Consider the following 17,709-nt stretch of genomic DNA (forward strand, 5'->3'; position numbering starts at 1 on the left):
CAGTCAGGCCCCTGGAACCTAAAGACGCCTGCCCAGAGCTTCCTGATCAGAGAGCAAGAGCTAGTGCCTGGTGAGTCAGAAGCTAGGACGCTCCTGGGTCAGTGTCAGGAGCTGCAGGAGCAAGCCGCCAGTGTCAGTTCTAGGTGGCCTCCTCAAGGCGTTCTGGCCTTTGATGTAAGCCAGTATGTGTGATGACTGCCTGCCCTTTAAAGAGAAACAGATTTATGATGGGAAGTTAACAAACGATGAAACAGAAAAAGAGGTTTGAGGAAAGGAACTGTTTGGTGGATGGGGTTCACTCAAGTCTTGAGTTCTTCCGTGAGAAGGGCCAGACTTGATACAGGCCTGCGGCTTGGGGTAGTGCCCCATGTGGCCCCTGCCTCGCTTCTGGAGTGATGGAAGCAGCCTTGGAAAGACCTTTTAACCCTGGCCCTGTGAAGAGCCAAAGATGTGGGCTTTTGTGTGCTCTGCACCTTTCACTTACTTGTAGTGATTTCTGAGATGAAAGGAGAGCATATTTTCCTCTCCGTCCTTACTGGATATTTTCTTTTTCTGCTCATTTACTCTTTTTACAATGTGCTGGACTGTGAACCTGGCACAGGGCTTGTGTGGCACTAGGGCTGCCACAGTGGAAGGTCATGGTTTCTGCTATTGGAGGAGACTTGGCGTCCGTAGGGCTAAGAGAGAATTGTGATATGTGTAACTGGATGGCATTGGGTACACTGAAGAGGGACTACTCATTGTCCCGGATGGAGAGAATCTGAGAGAGATGAGATTAGGGAGATCCCCAGAGATTCTCATCAAGCTTTGAAGAAAGAGGAGGAGTCAGGTAGACATGACAGGGAAGGGCAGTCGAGACAGGGAATAGCATATGCAAAGGACCAAGGTAGGGGGGCAAGTTCAGGGGATGCCAAGATATAGTTGTGAATGAAGTATAAGATATATAGGTAGGCAGTTGGAAAGAGCCATAGGAACAAAAAGCCTTATATGGGATGGAGTCGGGCCTTCATCTTGAGGGTGTCAGAAGGATTTTAAACAGAAAGTGGTTGTAAACAGGTGTTTTAGTAACATGACATAGGCTGCAGATGGCCAGTGGGTAGGAGATAGAGGTAAGTGGTGTCAAGAATGGAGGCAGGGAGATCACTCTGGAGCTGTTAAAGAGTCCAACTAGGAGATAATACATAGGAAGCCCCACAACATAACTCATGTCCTTCACTGCACCCCTGAAAATAAGCTTGATTCCTGTAACTCTGTGGGTCTTTAATGACAAAGCGGAATCCTCATCCAGGACCTTCACTTACATTTCGACGTGTACTGCATATCCTTTGCAAGTTAATAGACTGCTAATACATTTGTTTAGACTTTTGAATCTCAAGTTAAGCTATCTTTCTCATTAATCACAAATTTGGGATTTTCCAGAAGGCCAAACCACTGTTCTCTCAGGCTTTGAGAAAAAGCCATTAGTGTCTTCTTGTAGCTGCATAGTTTTGCTAAACTTTTCCTTCAACAAAGGGAGAGTATACTTTTATAGCTGTGCAAACCCTACCCTGAACACAATTTAAGGGACTGGAAAGAATTCCCTGGAGAAGCCAGGGAACTTGCTGACCAAGCTGGCATCAGTTTTCTTTCCTGTAAAATGTTTCCACTCAAATGTTCTGACTCTAGCCTGAGGCTGGCACCAGCAGAGGGTTTGCAGCAAAGAAGTTTTGAATGTTGGCCTTGCCCTGACCCATGTTCAAATCATTTGTTTCACTAAGAATATATATATTTTGAGATAGCAAACTAGATTAGCTCACATCCAGCAATTTAATTGCTGATTCAGTTAAAGTCTTTACTTGATAGGGCCTGGCCTGAGGTGGAGTGACCTCTGAAGCTGCCAAGACTTTTCCTAAAAGAAGAGGACCTCCCCCTTTTTTTAATTATAAAAGCAGAACTACATGTACGTGGTTTAAAATTTTTAAGATGTACTAAAGGATATAACAGATATAACTCGATAACCATACATCCTCCTGGAATATGAATATATATAATATATCTTTATACATTTATAATCATGCATACATATGTTTATGTAATGTCTTATTTACAAAAAAAAAAAAATTGATTTAACTCTATATCTTATCTTTCCCTTTCAGAACATGCTGACCTGCATCAATCTTTGAAATACCAGCATGGTATTCCATCGAATGAATATAACATAATTTACTTACCCAGTCCTCTGTAAATACTCATCCCTCCCCTAGTATTTTTGCTCTTTCAAATAATGCTGTGACAAACATTCTTGCACTTACGTTTTTGCACATGCATGCATATCTGTAGGATGAACTTCTAAGATTGGAATTGCTAGGCCAAAGGATATGTACATTGTCAACTTTGATAGATATTGCCTAGGTCTTTCATGTAGGGGACAGAGCCGGGGTTGCTTTATAGAAACTAATATCAAACTCCAGCTATTGACAACCAGCTTAAAATACTTTTTCTTCCCAGAAAACGTTGCTGCTTCCTAATCCAGAGGCTGTAAGCAAGTGCATTACAGACCATAAGGCAGTACTGACGACAAGCATGAATAACAATTGGCAAGATAGATGACCTCTAGGAACCTGGGTATCTTGTCTAGTCACAGTGGGCAAGGTGATCTGTTTAGTCTTATTCATGATTTTACATAAACCCACGTACGGTTCTAGCTCTGAGACTCAGAAGCCTGGCTTCTGGGAGAGGTTTAACCAGGAGGCAAAATGCCAAAAATCAGCCTTTCCATGATCTTTGCCATTCACCGTCATTTAACAAAGTGAGAATGCTTGGGAGCATCTGGCCCTTCTCTGAGCTGGAGACAGCCTGAATAACTCCTGGGTCACCTACATTTTTCAGGAGATTTTATAGCAGTCACTTAATTCTGCATCATCCTCTTTGCTCCTTTAAGGCCAAATACATTCCTTAAGGAAGCCCTTTAATTAGAAGGGCCTCAGTGAGGGATGGGGTAATTATGGTTTCCATTACAATTAGCTTGGAAATGACCTCCGGGTAGAAGTCTGGTTAAAAAAAAAATTCTCTGAGATGGTGGACCAGAGAATTGTCTGGAGAGGGAAGAAATGCAAGATGAGCTCTTCCAAAGCCTTATACTCATGTTGGTATAACTCGCGTTTGTCAAGGAAAACAGCCTGAACAACAAAGGCAGCAGTTCATATGGCAGAGCCTGAGTTGTTCCATTTTATTTCCTTCACATAGCCATCCTCTCTGACCTAATACCTTTGCAGCTGATGTCTTAGTTCCACCTTGCACGTGGACCAAGGACATGGATCGATCTAATTTAGCACTCCCCAACATTTTTGTACATTCAAGAACCAACAATTTTAAGAAGAACCATGGTTTAGATTTCCTGAAAAGATAATGGATTAAGACTTATTCTCTCTATTCTCACCCTTTTATCTTGGGAAATTTCAAACCTATAGAAAAGTTAAAAATAGTACAATGAATGCCCATCATATACCCCTCACCTATATTTACCAGTTGTAAACATTTTATTACATTAAGTTTCTTAAGTGATGCTGCTGCTGGTACTTCTGGTCCAGGGTGCTTATTTTTAAGAACCTCTGACTTAAATCTATACATATGTATGAATGGTGGGTATATACTTTTTTCCTGAACCATTAAGAAATAGATTATATACATCATGATATTCCACTCCTAAACATCTCACTATGTATCTCCTAAGAACAAGGATGTTCTCATCATAATATCATTATCATATCCAAGAAATTTATCATTGATAATGAAGGGTATAGGTCAGTTGTCTTGTAGAATTTTTCAGTCTGAATTTGTCTAATTGTCACCTCATGACTAAATTAAATCAGACATTTTTGTCAAGAATACCACAAAGGTAATGTATACTTTCTATTGTATTTCACCAGGAGGCAAGTAATAATTTTGTTCCATTATCAATGTCTTTGTTTGGGCTGTTATAACTAAAATACCATAAACTGGGTGGCTTAAATAGCAAACATTTATTTCTCACAGTTCTGGAGGTTGAGAAGCCCTAAATCAGAGCACTGGAAGATTCAGTCTGGAGAGAGCCCACTTCCTGATTCACAAATGGCTGTCTTTTGCCTTGTCATCATATGACCTTAAGAAGACAGGGACTTCTTTGGTGTCTCTTTTATAAAGGCACTAATCCCATTCATGTGGGCTCCACTCTTATGACCTACTCACCTCATAAAGGCCCTTTCTCCTAATACTATCACATAAGGGTTAGCATTCAGCATATGAATTTGGGGGAGGAGGAGATGGACGCAAACATTTAAGTAAGTTTGGTTAAGGTAAAATCTGCCAGATTTCTCTTATAAAGGCCTTTTTTATTTTTTATTTTGTAATTAATGAGCAATAAGTGGCATGGTGCTTAGGACCACAGGAGTGTTCTGTCCCCAATAACTTGTCACCCAGTGTCTTTAGCATCTATTCGTATACTGACAGTCCTTACCTGAATCTGTTTTTGCATTGGTCATTGAAGAATATTGATTTTTAAATTCTGTCATTCCTTCTACATTTATTAACTTGCAATCTTTTATGAAGAAGAAACCCTTGTGCCCCTTGCCTTTTAGTATCACTTCAGACTCATGGATCTTTTTTTTTTTTGGTAATTGATTGCTATAGTCCACTAAATTCATTATTCTTTTTAGTGCTCCACTTATCCCAAACTTGGTAAATGGGAACCTTTTCAAGATGGCTCTTAGGTCCTTTTATCATGTCTTCAACATTTTTTGGCTATTTCTTTGCTTTTTTGACACAGTAAGATGTTCAGGCTCAACTTGTCCTTTCCCTGCCATGGTCTCTAAGAAACCCTGCTTCCCTTTGGTGGAGAAATGGCATTTAGAAACCAAGATCTGGGCATAAAGCGTGCTCATTGCTAGGACTGTCACAGCTTCCAGACACTTTCAGTGGAAAGAACTAAGAAATTTAAAACCTGGAGGTCATAGTGATACGTTCAGTTTACATCACAGGGCACTTCCTTCCTTTCTCCATTGCACGTTTGTTTCCCTGTTGTCTTAGTGAGAACCTTGCTTACAGATTTACAACACCGATATGGCTAACAATAAACGTACTAAGTAAAGTTCAGGATTTCTTTTCAGTTCTCTTTGTCTTTTGACTATATCCAGGAAAAGGTAAACAGCCAGAGAACTGTATCCAAAAGTCACTTGAATGACTTCACTTTCTTGTGCAGATAATGTAATAATTATTATATATAGCTAGGTTCATATGTTTCTGTTCACATTAAACTTCAGGATTTGCTTTTTCCCTCATGCTTATTACTTAATTTTATTCTTTTAATATGTAAAATATTTACGTGGTCCAAAAGTCAAAACTGTATCAAACAATTTACTAAGAGAAGTCTCACTTCTGCCAGAAGTTACCATCTTCATTAGTTTTCTGATTTGTCCTTTCTGTTTTCTTTATTGTGAAAGTAACCAAAACCTGTCTGTATTAGGACCCATTCTTTATGCACATACAGGAATGATCTGAGGTGCTGGTTCTCAGGGTCAGCCATGACCAGAGGAAACACATTAGAAACAGTGAAATGTGGCATTTCTTATCTCTCCTTGCTATATTAATTTGCTTAGTTTTGTCTGTTGCTTAGTGATCTGTGCAAAAGGCAAAGCACTGTGTGGGAGGATAATTAACAGGTGACTGGGAGGACCGGAGGTTCAGGCCTTTCAAACAAAATGAAGTCTTGAGTTTGGTCTTGATGGTCCATTTAATTGCTTTTGATGGGAGTAGAACTGACTTCGGTATCCCCAGAGCTGATCTGGGATCCATGAAACAGATTCTGACTAAGCAGATAAGTTGTCTCTCTGGCGGGCCTTTGAGTGCAGCTGTTGTTTTGTGCTTGAGTAATTTGGGTTTCCCTTTCCGTTTCATATAATATCTAGTTTTAATCCCCTCCTGCATAAGAGTTGCAAGGAACAAACTTTTTCTTCGGAATAAACATCTTGGGGAAGTTAACTTTTCACATTTGTCGTCGTCGTTCTTGACATTCAGGAGCTTTTATAAGGAATTAAAACTAGGAGAAAACCCAAACCAAAAATTCCCTTAAACTCCAAATGACCTCAGTAGGAATCTCTTCTAATATTTCTGGTCTTAACTCCTTCGGTGAGTTTAGGGAGTGACTCTTTATCCCACTTCCAAATGACAACTTTGAACTATTGGTGAATTTGGATAAACACCTCTAATAGATTCCATTAAATATGGTTTTGGGGTCAGACTGAGAAGAGTTAATCTTAAAATTATAGCTGGACAGGAAACTGGATCTAACAGTATTTCCTGGAATGACTTGTTCCTTTTCTTGAGTGGTGAATGTTCTCAGTAAGGAAACTCTCCCCAGCAGTGGAGGTGGGATGACCTTTGAACAAGATCCTTCCGATATTAAATCATTTTGTCAGTTCTTCCTTGGAGGATGAAGTCCATTTTGATCATGTCAAGGTGCTCAGAGTAGAGTTAATAAACTCTGAAAATTGATCACTGCCTGCTCTTGGCTAAATGTGGGATAGAAAGGGAAGCATGAGGTTTCACTGATATTTCCCGTATCTCGATCATTGCACTTATCGTGGTTTTGTCAGGTTACAATACCAGTTATATTACCATTTACTTAATATTTTTCTTTAAATATACTCGCTTTTAAAATTTAGATTTATATCATTAAAAGGGAGATGAGCGAGCATTTGAGAAATGTTGATTATTCATTGACATCAAACTAAGACTTTTCCTCTAAAGTTATTGGAAGGATCAGAAGAAAATTGAAAAAGGAATAACATTCAATCAGTATTTGATTCAATGTTATTTAGTGGGGAATACTTGCACCACCTGGATAATAATCCCCATCAGGTATAGAAAAGGAATTCCACTTAGAGAAATATTACCCAATGCCATATTTTGACTTTTCTTGTGGTATTTGGGAAGATAATAATAACCAGTGAGCTTTTATGCTTAACTTTTTAGAATGTCCTTTAATATTAGGGGTTTCACAGTAGTTTGACATATGTTTTAAAAAACCTTATTTCAGATCAAGACACTGAAGTTTCCTCTAGAAACGGGGAATATGCATCATTTTCTAATCCATGTTCAAAAAAGGATTTAAGTAGACGTATAAGGAAGCATAAAATGTGGTGAACTCTCTGTGATGCTAACTAGAGGATGAAATAAATGTAAGGTGAGGCAAAATAAGATAAACAAGAAAATAAAATGTATAAGAAATAAGAAAAATAAGGAAGGGGAGGACAAAATAAAATTACTATGAGACTAAAAATGCATATTGTGGTAATGCGTGCTATATGGGAACATAAAATTTTGTATGAGCTCCCTAACAGCCAGTGAGAAAAGGGAAACTGTTCCTCAGTCCCCCATGTCTATAAGATAAAGTAAAACCAACTGCTTAAGGAAAACATGAGCATTTCTTTCAGGAACCCTCATAGAAGAATTTGTATGATCCGTTGAGTGACGCCTTCAACAATATCTTATTACAAGCGTATAATTTTTTAAAGATAATCATTGATAGACTCTGATGGCACTCCACCAAAGAACTTTAGTGAAACTGCTTCTGGGGGTGGTCAGTATGAAGTTTAGCTCCCTGCTGCTCTGCCTTAAAGTAAGCACATGTTTTAGATTATCTGGAAGAATATTCTTCAAGCATTCCTCCCTGAATGTGGTTTCTTCGCTCACTCATGAGAATGACAGTGAGTTTAATATTGTACATCCTGGATTTGCCTGGACCGTAGGTGAAGTGAAGGTAGGCTGCCACCCTCTTGTGGATGTCAAGGAGCCCACGGCCAGCATGTAGGGATAAGCTGGGCTCCACAGATTCTTGCTCGTCCCCTTTTCTCACCATTGCCTCCATTGGCACAGGACCTAAGGAATTTAAGGTAGCAGGATTCTTACTGGGATTGAAGTTGCTGATTTAACTACATCGTGCTTTTTCCATTCCCCATTTCAAGTCTCCGGTTATTTCAGAACAGGCTGGAAGGCCATCTCACTCTGGGCTTCACCCAGGGAAGACTGCTGTGGGAGGGCCAGAACTCTCAGAAACTCATTTGAATCTGCTCCAGTACACAGATAGATGGGGCAGTGACTGAGTTCCCAAGTCCCACTCAATATGGTGGAACTGAACAAAGTTTAAAATGCTAAAAGCAGTCAGTGGGCTTGGCCAAGAAAGAAAACCTTCAGCAGATCCCTTACAGACTACCTAGCTTTGATCCTGGTTCCTGGTGAACTCTCTGTGATGGTAACTAAAGGAAACAGCTTGTCATATGGGATTGTTACTTAATTTACAAGTCAGCTAAAAGCTGGGAAGTGGAAGCATTTACCAAAAATAACAACTTTAGCTTTAGAACATTGGTGTTTAGCCCTTCTGGTAATAGTTAAGTTGTTCATTTGAAATGATAAACTTGCATCATAGATGGTAAAAGAGGACCCATTTGTACTTTTTGTTCTAGGGAGGTATATGCCCAGATCATCCAAAGGTGAGTTCAGTTACTGGATCATTAGAAACAAGTTACAAAGAGGAGAGGCCAGAATGGAAACCTGTTTTAATTGGTTTGCTTCCTTTGCCGGTGCTGGGTCAGTTTCACTTTACTGTGGATGATAATGCTGGGGGCTTTGCAGACTAAATAGCTAGAGTCTACCTTGGTCCAGGTGAACTTGGCCATCCAGATTCAAGGCACGCTGTCATGGAAATAGGAGTTTCCAGTGAGACAAATACTTAGCAAGATCAGTATAGCCATATTTTAAGACCTGGTAGGTTCCTGGCCTAGAGCATGATCTGCAATGACTTAAGATTCTTCTCCTACCAGAGCACGTCCATTCAGAATCCCAGAGGCAAAGGCTTCAATGAGAAAGCTTTTCCGAGGGGTTTAATGTTTGTTTTGTGCTTGCAAAAGCCTTAACTGTAGAATGCGCATCTCCTCTTTCATAGGATTTTAGGCCTTTTTCTTTCTTAGCCATCATGGAAAAGAATTTTGGCAGATGCAAGGCTAGATTGGGCCCCTTATCTCCATCTCCCCTAGGGGACTGCTGTTGAATTGCCTGTGTCACATGACAGGAATCATTTTCTGCTGGTTTTGATTGAGTTCTCTGGCACACTGGATGGGATTTGTTGTAGCACATACATTCCCCTGCCAAGGTACACAGAGTCTTTAGACCTAAAGGCTTGTTTTATGATTTCCCCCCAGCTATACTTAATTTATTCTACATATCCCATGGCAGAGCTAAACATTTGTGGGTATTTAGCTGCCAGAAACTGGTGGTAGATCAGATGGGGCCATGCCTCTACTTGTTGAAGAGTAGGAGGATTGCTTCCTTCTGGGGAGTATTTTTAGAGAGAGTCGTACTAATTAAAAGAAAATTTTTCAACAAACATTCATGAATAGAACTTATGGGATAAGTCAGTCCTAAGGTAGCAGTCAAGTTTTTATTAGCTTTAGAGAAAGTATTTTGGATTGAGTGGAAGGAAAGTGGTCCCTTCCTTCTGCTTGTAACCCTGGGCATGGCTTCCTGGATCTCCTTATGGCACTTTGGGGCCCAGGAAATTCAAAGGCTGAGAAGAGCAGGGGAAACTGAAGACTTTCAGCCTCTCTTATTACTATATGTCAGTATATGAAAAAATTACATCTTTTAAAACTCCACTCAGGTGAGCAGATGGGATCATTTAAAATCCCTTTAACTGACAAATCTCAGCAACAGAATTTCCTCTTCCCAGGACCTGCTGTGACTTGGACTTTCAAGTACCTGAAAAAGCTTTGTAAGAAGAGTGAGGTATGGTGGGAAACGCGAATTAGAAATAGCTATTCTAGATTTGTTCATTTAAACAAATATCAGATGCCGACTTTGTGCCAGGCACTTGCTGGAAGATGGGGCTACAATGGTGCGCAGAGTAATAGCCCTGCCCTCACGGAGTGCTCTAGGCCAGTGGGCAAGACAGATGTTATTCAGTAGGCCACACAAATATATAATGAAAATCATGAGCAGGGCTATGAAGTAAGAGCACCGAGGCTTGAACATATAATGGGTTCCTGAACTAGACTTGGGGTAGGCAGACACGCCTTTCCTGAAGAAGTGGTATTTGATCTAGATCTACAGGATGAGTAAGAAATAACTGGGAATGGGGAATAGTATAGGCAGAGGGACACTATGCACAAAAGAGCATGTATAACTCAAATGTCAATAGACATAAGAATTACCTGGGAACTTTCTTAAAATTTACAGTTTTGCATCTCAAGTCAGATTCAGTGGGTCAGAGGTGGGACCCAGAAATCTCTGTCACCCCAGGGGTTTCTGATGCAGGTCTTCCTAGGGAAATATGGCATTAACCATGTTGGTGAAGCTCTTTCCTTCCAATTTGCAATTTTTGCTAGTGAGAACTCCAGGCCTCCTTCATAAAAGTGGATGTAGTGGGTTTGGCATAAGTATAACCCCAACTATTTCGGGGGACCTTGCCAACTTCCTGGTCATGGTGAGTTTTATAAGTTTCCCTGATGGAGACACCACTGGCACTGGCCCAGGCAGGTTCTCACTGATGGGGTTTGTGCAGAGGAGTCATCATGATGCCCCCAGATGGCAAGAGACGGGAGACTGAGCCAGCAGGGTTTCCTCTTTGGCAAAGAGCATGCAGGGGTAAGCTGGGCCCCACTAGATTCTCATCCTCCTTTCTTACCACTGCCTTCATTGGCTCAGGACCTAAGGAATTTAAGGTGGCATGACTGTTACTGGGATTGGAGCCGCTGTTTAAACTACATCATGCTTTTTCCATTCTCCATTTCAAGTCTCTGGTTATATCGGAGAAAGTCTTGAGGTATGCTCCTTCTCTAAACCTCTGGAACACACGCTAATCTCCTTTGCAATAGAAAAAGCAGACCTCAGAGCCTTCTGCAGGCAACCGGAGCTAGGTCAAATTTAATAATTATTGGTGTTCTTTTTATTTTGACACACCCTCTATTTATGGTAAGTGGTACTGGTTTTCCATTTATAATAGCGATGTAAAATTTCCTTTTCAAATAAATTCGCTTTTTAAAAAAGAGTTTATTTAAAGCAAAATAAGTAAGAGAGTTAGGGGACACAAATTGTCAATGACGTATGTGAATGACTGTTTCGGGGAAATATGGGCACTGGAAGGAGCCATCTGGATTTTCTATCTTGTTTAATCCTCATAGCAACCCTGTGAGGCAAGAACGGTAATTTTCCCGTTTCCAGCAGAAGTAACTTTGTCAGAGATGGGAAGTAACTCACACAGAGTGGCCTTTGCCACTCTGCTTGCTCAGCCTGCTCTTGGCTGTGACGAGAGGACATTGTGAACCACATACTCTCCTGTGACCCCTCCCCTTCCCTGCTTGCTCTGCTTCCAGCTTTCTGGACATTTTCCCTTTCTGTCTGCAGCCTGGAGCTGCTCTTGAGGAGCAGGCAGGGCTCACCTCACTCTTTGTCCCGGCCTTCTTTGTTGCAGTCTGGAGAAACTTGGGTCTGAACTGTTGCAAAGAACAGAGCTTGAGGACACTGAAATCCAGTTTTTTGCTTCTTTGACACAGATTATTCTATGGGTGCCCAGTCTGAAACTCGTTGACATTTAACAGTTTGGTCCTGGTAAAGGTCGATGTGCTTATTGTGCTCTTGAAAACGGTCAGCGTGTCCCAGAAAGTCCGTGCTCCTTTTGGAGAATCTATTTGCATGTGGTTTCTGTTCAGAAGGCCTCAGCAGTTTAAGTTTCCTAAGCAAGTGATTAGTGGCATAGTCAAAGTCTGATTCACTGGGACATTTCTGTTCTGGAGGAGAAAGTTTGTCCAGTTCCAACCTCAGAAACTTTACACTCTCTGCCCGTTTTGGTTCTGTGGCACCAGAGGCTTCTGGAATCAGCCCACAAGAAGTTGCTGGCACACCTGGCCTCAGAGTGTCTACAAAGGGCAGCCTCTTACTGAGCTGTCTTGGAAAACTAAAGTTGTTGGAGACGTGCTGCGTCTGTTTCTGAATGCCATGCGTGTTATTATGCCTTGAGAATGTGCTGTTAAAAAGTGGCCATTCATCTTGTCTGTAGAAGAAACCTCAGACTTTCATCTCTCCTGGCTCAGCTCAGGGCAGCATCTCCTGGAGCCAGGAGAATGTAAAACTTTCCCCTTCTTGGGACTCAGAGAAAAGGAGAGCTTTTCTCTGCAAGTTTGTGACAGTTTATTCACAGCCACCTTCCCTTTGTCTCACAAGTTGTAGAAGCAGGCTGATTTTTCTCATATCTGCATATGGTATTTTAGGCTCACATTTAAATACTGTACTTTAAAGGTTGGTGGCTGGTAGTAGAGAGCAAAGAGGTGCTGGTACTACTTTACCCTGTCATCTTAGGTGAGTCATCTTGCTCCCATTCCTACATCCATAGCACATGGACAGTTTCCCTCCCCAGGGGCCCAAGAGCCCATGGGGACAATAGAAGAAGAATATATGAGAAAGGGGTTTGAAAGGGTTAAGAGCATAATGTAGTTTGCTTCCCCTTCGCTGATGTTTTAAGCAGTGAGGATTTCATGGTACACATGGACATTCCACACACACATATCTACACATCTGTTTAGTTAGGAGTTGTTTACAAAGAGCAGAAATTCATTCAAGCTGGCATAAATACATAGAGTTGGGCTCGCAGAATATGATTGTTAATCACACGGCATCCAGATACAAGAAGTCGAGTTCCACTGGGATACAACAGGACCGGAATGGGGTTTCAGAAAAAGGTCCCTCTCACCTTCCTTGGCAGCTGCACAGTTTCTCTCATTTGCTTCTGTGTTCTCTGACTCTTAGGTGTCTGTCTGCCTCACTGTCCCTTTTCTTTCAGCTTTGTTTCTCTGCTTGTCCCTGAGCCAGCATGGCTACGCCTGCCTCTACTTGACATGAGTTTTTGTCCCTACCTCTACCATTGTCTGAATAATGCTTCTCCATCTTTTTCACATCCCTGCCACACTTAGAAAATGATCATTGTTTGTCTTACGGAATAAAGAGACAAGGCAGCTTGCTACCAGACACCAAGGGCGAGTCTGGGAGGATCAATATGGCACCCTCCCTCAACTATTTGTAGCACACTGGTTGGGGAGCTCTGACTTCACTGACTCTATCTTTGTACCCAATTTCTAAATTCTCAGGAGAGAGTATGATTGGTGTCAAATCAAGTGTCCATACCTCCAACAGTCTGTGACCTGACACTGGAACCCATGGAACAAACATACCCCCAGGCTCACCACTGTGGGGCTGGGGATGAGTGGGACAAGGACTGGCACCTCAGGTGCAGTGTCCGAATAGCAAGTAGGTTCTGGAACTAATCAGCCTCCTTTCCTCCCTTGAAGGCAAGGACATTTGTCCTTAATTTCTATATCCACACACTATCTGACACAAATTCTTGGCAGATTAGAGGCCTAATAAATGTCTATTGATGAATAAACAACTAGGCTTGTGCATGGTGTAGACCCGATGTTCTTCCAAGCAGCATCTTGAAGTGTGACAATTGACCTATCTAGAAAACCCAGTCATCTCCCCACCCGCTACATCATGTCCTTAGACGCTGCTTCACCCCTTTTCTCTAGCACATCTAGCAACCGGGATCATTCATGCTGTTTTCCTTTTTCTTGTTACCGTCTGTAGTCTCACAGTGAGAGCAGTTAACCAGCGAGGCGGGCCGCCTAAGTTTTTTCTCTGTTATGAGGCATTTGGAACCAATTGTGTGGTGGCCCCTTTGAGTTAGCTGTTTAGAAGTAAAACAACACACACTGATACTGCATTGTAAAAATGGCTTTCCGCCCAATGTCTTGGACTTTTGTGTTTCTGTGGAAACACCCACATAAATTTCCTGCTGGATTTTTTTCTTAATAGCTGGGCATTAACCTGGCAAATACTACTACAGTATTTTTTAAACTCTGCTGATGTTAAGCTAACAGCGGCACTACCTTTTGGAAATAAGAAATCAGCATTCGGTAATTGGGAATAAACTGTTGGTGGCTGACATCCCGTTGAGAGTGACAATAGACCACAGAGAACTTCTGCTTAATTAATAGTTTCATCTTGGATCCTTCACTCAGCCTGTTTTATAACAGCTTTATTTGGCAGAAAGAGAGATGTGAATTGATGTTTCTTTGTAAGGATAGGGGAATGTAGTACTTTATTCTGTATTTACTCCCATATTTATTTCTATATTGGGTATGTAGCTGTATTCTACATGAATCACTTGGATGCATAAATTCAAGGACATATGTTTGCGGCTCTCACACATCTGTCTTGAATTTCATCTTTTCCACCCTGTCTTCTACTTTCCAAACAATTTACCTCCTTCTTTCTCCCTGCTGTTATTTATTTCATTGTGCCTTGGAACCCTTTCATTTCAAGAGCTGGCAGAGGGGAACAATGCAAGGCACAACCCATTTCTATATAAAGGCTCTTGGAGCATGGCGATCAAAGTGTCTTCGTATAGAATATGATTCCTTTCGCTTGGACACAGCTGGTCCCTAGCAGAGTGACTGGTGCTGATTACAGAGCTGTGGAGGAGCCTGGTTTGCTGGGTTCCCAGTGACTTAATGTTGTTCCCATCATGGACCTATCCGGTCCAGTGTACCAAGGACCTTCGTGTGCCAGGCTCCATGCAGAATGGTCTCTTGTGACTATCCACTTTGATCTTTTTTTCCAGACTGGGAATTTCTCACATCATTGTAAATGTTTCCTTTCCTCCTCTTGTCATTTGGCTGGGGCTTGGTGGAACTTCCTGAAGCAGGAAAGTGGTAACAAGGGGTTTAACGGGGCACTCGGAAAGTTCTGCCAAGAAACAGAATTTTCTGTGCAGCCAGGGCAAGGAAAAAAACCGCCCTGATGAAATAACAATCAAATAGGAAATTGAAAGGAGTGCTCTGCTGAGTGCTAATGGCTCCACAGTGGAACAGGTATGGATGGCGCTGAAATGATAAACATCTCTGTAATTCTCACAAACCACACTTCCTGCTCCTATTTTCATTTGGAGAGTGGACATGGAAAAGCTCACCCTACTGACTTGTAATTTATAGCATTTGGGTTAGTAGGTGTTATGCAATCGCATTCCTAATCGACTGGAAGCTGCAGAAAGTTTGGAACCTATTTGCCTGATTGCTTTTTGGATAGCAACTTATTTAGTAGCTGTGTAGGAACGACGATGAATGTGTGAAAATGAAATACCAGCTTGCTTGTTTTTCATGCTGCATCTGTGGAGACCAATGTGAGAAGCTAGTAAGTGATTCTTTCTCAGCCTGAACATCATCATCATCACTTATCAAGGACCTACCAAACATAATGCACTGAAGATGCAAAAGCATAAGATTTAGTCTATCTGAGGGAAGGAAATGCAAGATGGTTTTTGGGTTTCGAGGCCTGTGAGGATGACAGTTGCATTCTAGACAGGTGGGATTATCTCTTGTTATTGACTTGGCGGGTCACTTCCCATCTGTTTCCAGAGTTTATGAAATCTACCTCTTTTTGTCACTGAAACTTTTTACTCTGGTATCTAGTCCTGGGGTTTCTATCACATGCAGTAAATCAGGCTGGGCATGTCATTCAAGTGCTGAAAATCAGAGCCTGGAGCTCAAGGGCGTGGTTCGTCAGCCCACCCAGAAGTGAGGAGACTGGGGGAACCCAATTGTCTTTCCTCGGGAACCTGAACTAACTTGGTAAGGTCTTTTTTCCAATGAAGAAGTCTTCATAGTAGAGAATTTTTTTTTTTTTTTTTTTTTTTTTAATAACACAACAAACCAAAGCCTTGCCTGGCATATTTTTTTGCAAAGTCCCTTCATTAGCTATGGCCAGTTCTCAGATTGGATTGCCTTACATCTTATATTGAGCCACGAAGGATAGATTGGTTGGGCTGAATTGATGGCATCTACCACCTTCCAACTAAGGGAGGGGAGGAGTGGGAAATATTCCTGCCATGACAAGCAACTTCCTCCGGCAGAATCCCCGGACCTGCAGGAATGGCACTCCTCCTTCCACAGTCCTTATTGCTAGGGTTCTTTTCTTCCTTATTTTGTTTTGTTTTGTTTCAACCTTACGGACCCTATAAAAATCTGGTGTGCAGATGCTCAGAATTTATTTCTTTTGGTATGAACTTAACATTCTGGGTAGAACTTGTATGGTGACATGTCTCTCAAAGGAGGTGGCAGATCAAGGATCCCAGTGTTCAAGTAAAAATACACTGCTCGGAGTGAATGTGGGCGAACTTGAAATCTTTCCTGATAATATCAGCAGAGGAATCCACAAGCCACAAGCCACAGAAACCCTATCTCCCACCAGAAGTGATTGCCTTTGGAGCTGGGATGTGGTCTCTCAGATTCTGGCTCCTTGTCCTCTCTGTTATACGAAAACTCCAGTTACTTCTTTAGTTCTTCTTTCTTTGTAGCATTTGGCCCTCGTCTGTTATTACTAGCCACCCGCTTTCTGTTCCAAACCACTCTGCCCAGTAGAGGTTTTTGTACCAGATGGGGCTTTAGGAAATCCCTCTGTCAGCTTGTGAGAGCTTCGGCATAGGGAAGCAGAGCAGCCTTTTCACTCCGTCTGTGGTTTCGGCCAGAAAGAACTTGGCAGCCATATGTCGCTTTGTACTCCCAACAAACTGCTTATCTCCTGGCTTGTTGAGTCATTAGAGCAGGAAATTGTATGGCGTAGCCAATGAACCTCTTTCATTGGTGTTAGAAATGATACCAGGTTCCAAGTGTTTGAGAACGGGACTCTCCAACCCCCGCAGTGAACTAAAGTGATTAAGAACTATTTTGCATTTCAGCACTTTTGAAAGGGTGAGAAGAAAATGCATTTTCGTCTTTATATTTGTGAGTAAACATCATTTCATCTCATTAATCTCGTGGTATTGTTGATTGACGCTGGTCCGAAGGTGGAGCTTTCTGAAAGGACGTTTAGTATAGAAGCAGGGTTGCTTGGTGAGTGGCTCCTGAGAAGGATGGAGTGTGGAGGAGGAAGAGGCCACTGGTGTCTTAGAATGTGCTTGCCAGCTTCTTCGATTGCTAGTTGCATGTGTTCTGTAGCCTCTTTCCCATTCCCACCCTTCATTCTCGCCAGTAACCCGCTGTAGCCTTCCTTCATCACCAGAATCATAGAACTATAGCCCACCGCCGATGCTGGCAGCCAGGCCTTTGAGCCATGTGGAACACTTTCTTTTTATTTTTTAACTTCTGCTGCTCACCCGCATGGCTATCGTCAGCGCATTGTGTCTCTGCTGGTTGTTCAGAACTAGTGACCATTTCTTAGTGGAGTTCCACCACTCTCCCATACTGAGAAAGGAGCCACAGAGTGGATTTCCCTTTGGAAAGTGTCTCCGTTTCCATGAAGAAGAGGAGCTTTTGCCATTGCTGTGGTGATAGAGGCTCCTCTGCTCTCTCCTTCCTTCATCGGGGACAATCTGCTTCCCTTCTGGCAGAGGGGCTCTTGTAAAATATTCTGTATTTATATGTGTGGATTGGTCTAGGTCCCAGCCCTGGCAGGGACTGGTGGCTCTGTGGTGTCCTGATACCATAGTCAAAAATACTACTTAAAAGCTCTTGCAATTTGAGAACCGTGTGCAGGCCCAGTGCCCTAAATGGGCTTTCTGATATGAGATCTGGAAAGGCACACATTGAAAGTGTGCTTATGTGCTTGTGGTGTGCCAGGGACAGTTCTGAGCACTTGCTATGTGTAATCTATCCT

The 17,709-nt window shown here is 42.0% G+C and overlaps 1 protein-coding gene across 3 annotated transcripts in view; it reads left to right on the plus strand.

The window, feature by feature from the left end:
* The window catches only part of NXN (nucleoredoxin), a 134,666-nt gene that overhangs the window by 78,342 nt on the left and 38,615 nt on the right, over window positions 1-17,709 (plus strand). The window lies entirely within an intron of this gene.

Source organism: Pteropus medius, unplaced genomic scaffold (assembly GCF_902729225.1).
Source record: "Pteropus medius unplaced genomic scaffold, Ma_sr-lr_union100, whole genome shotgun sequence".
Lineage (NCBI taxonomy): Eukaryota > Metazoa > Chordata > Mammalia > Chiroptera > Pteropodidae > Pteropus > Pteropus medius.